The 2,220-nt window shown below is 35.5% G+C and overlaps 1 pseudogene; it reads left to right on the top strand.

Moving 5' to 3' along the window:
* The first annotated feature begins 473 nt into the window (after positions 1 to 473).
* Positions 474 to 1,921, top strand: LOC141562206 (ferroportin pseudogene; annotated as a pseudogene).
* The last annotated feature ends 299 nt before the right edge of the window (positions 1,922 to 2,220 follow it).

The following is a 2,220-nucleotide window of genomic DNA, read 5'->3' as shown; positions in this document are numbered from 1 at the left end:
TAATTTTGTTCAAGGATTATGAAAGTCTCATGGAAGTCTCTCAACATATTTATATATTTTGTGAAAATATATGATATATAGTTTATATATAGTTTGTGAATATATATATGATATCTCCAATAGCCTCAGCCACTGGGAACCTTTATTAAGGTTTCCCAACAGCCATCCAGAGCCTACCTGCACTTCTCCTCTAACCATTAGGATAGCTTTCCAACTTCAGCTACAGTGTTAGCTAAATTTAGAAAGAAAACAAAGAGAAATAAATCCCTAGTTGCCTTTTTAAAAATATTTTTAAGCTTTCTAGAATATTGTTTGTTTCCTTGATTTTTTGTGGTTCTCTCTCCAATTATTTGCATTCTAATTAACAACAATAACAACAGCAGCAGTAGCAACAGCAGAAGGCAAAGTCAAGAACCTCCTGTTGTCAGATCTGTAAAAATGATCAAAATACTTGCGAGAATCCTTTAAAAACTATGATTCCTGCAAAATTTCTTCTCAACCTTGGTCATTCTCTATCTAGCTGGGAAAATAGGATGACATTTTGCAGTATCTGTGTTTCTGGTTGAATTCTATGAAAACAGCCTGCTCTTAATCTTTGTCTAAGGGCTAGTGGTGTCAGATACTATTCTCATCCTGGGAGTCATTATTGAAGACTGGAGATCTACCAGATAAGAACACAAGGCTTAAAGTAGCCCAGACTTCTTTGATGTTAAAGAATGTATCAATCATCAGGTGTGATATCTATTTTTTTTCATAAACCTGATCTTCTGACCATGTATAATGGATGGGTTGTTACTTCCCATTATATCCTGATCATCACTAGTGAAAATATTGCAAATTTGGCCAGCACTATTGCAAATGGTTCTTTAGTTGTCCTTTGTTCTGGAAAAGGATCAAAATGATATCACTATGTTAGCTGTCTGTGTGTCTGACTGTGGTTGATCAGACTAATATGAGCTTGAAATGTTCTGGCCCAGGTCAGACATAAATATGCTCTATGAACATTTGGGGTAGCTTTTCTAACTTTGCACATTCTAGCAAATTGCAAATGCTGTTGCAAACAACTGAAATTTGGCTAGCATTGCTACTGGGCTCACAATTCAGAGACTGGATTGATGTTGTTGCAGAAGGTGGCAGATGCAAATTAGCAGAAATGAGTGCTACAATACCAAAAAAAAAAAAAACCTGACTGGTTAATATTCTGGTCCCATAGCTGTTGATCAGATAATGACATTTGGCTCTCAGATGATTTAACTATAGATTCATTTTTGGATGGAATATGTTATCTGGTATGAGGATACTTTTTACCCTGGAAAATTTACCCAGAAAATCCCAGCTTTGGTTTTGAAAGCTTCTCCAAAAACAGATGATACAGAACTAAAAGAATTGAATTTACAAAAAAGATATTGAGTCAAAAATCCAGGAGGGCTCCCATCTGATGGGTGAAAAAGATCTTAAGAAGTATTAGTTTGAAAATGAAAAAGAGCCTAGTTGTGCTTTCCAGGGAGTGGAACCTTTCTGTACTTTTCATGAGGGGTGGATCTTGGACTACAATCAACCAATATTTCTTGCTAGCATAGGTCTTTCTTTTCTCAATATGACTGTCCTGGGTTTTAACTGTATCACTGCTGGATATGCCTTCCCTCAGAGTCTGAGTGGCTCAATGCTAGTCTTCTCATGGCAGCCTTAGTATTATGATATTATGGGAATAATGGCTTTCACCAGACAATGAGAAAAGTATAGCAGGTTTGAACAGGTCTGATCTCTGGAATAACCTAGATAACCTGTTTGACCCTCTTTTTTGTCTGTTTTCATGCCTGGAAGTCCTTTGAACTTTTAAGTTTCTCTCTTTGAAGACATCCATATTAGATTAATTCAAAGTAAGGAATTGTTTTCAATAATATTTATAGAAGGATCTTAAACTTTCTTCACCTCTGGAATGTACAATTTAGTAAATTGCTCTTATCCTACGAAACGATACATAGAGATGAGTCCAAAATCTGTATCTTTAATCTCTTTCAGGCTGTTTATTGCCACTAGAATTGTTCTTTAGACCTTTGATTTGACTGACAGTTACTACAAGAAAACTGCATTAGAGTCAGAAAAAGACATTATAAATGGTATACAGAACTTAGAACTATCTTCTAGATTTGTGCATTTCATCATGATCATCTTGGTCCTCAGTTCTGAAGCTTTTGGCTTACTTGTGTTGATTTCAAT

The sequence above is a fragment of the Sminthopsis crassicaudata genome, chromosome 3 (assembly GCF_048593235.1).
Source record: "Sminthopsis crassicaudata isolate SCR6 chromosome 3, ASM4859323v1, whole genome shotgun sequence".
Classification (NCBI taxonomy): domain Eukaryota; kingdom Metazoa; phylum Chordata; class Mammalia; order Dasyuromorphia; family Dasyuridae; genus Sminthopsis; species Sminthopsis crassicaudata.
Note: the sequence above shows the minus strand (reverse complement) of the source record. Positions and strands in the feature narration are given on the sequence as shown.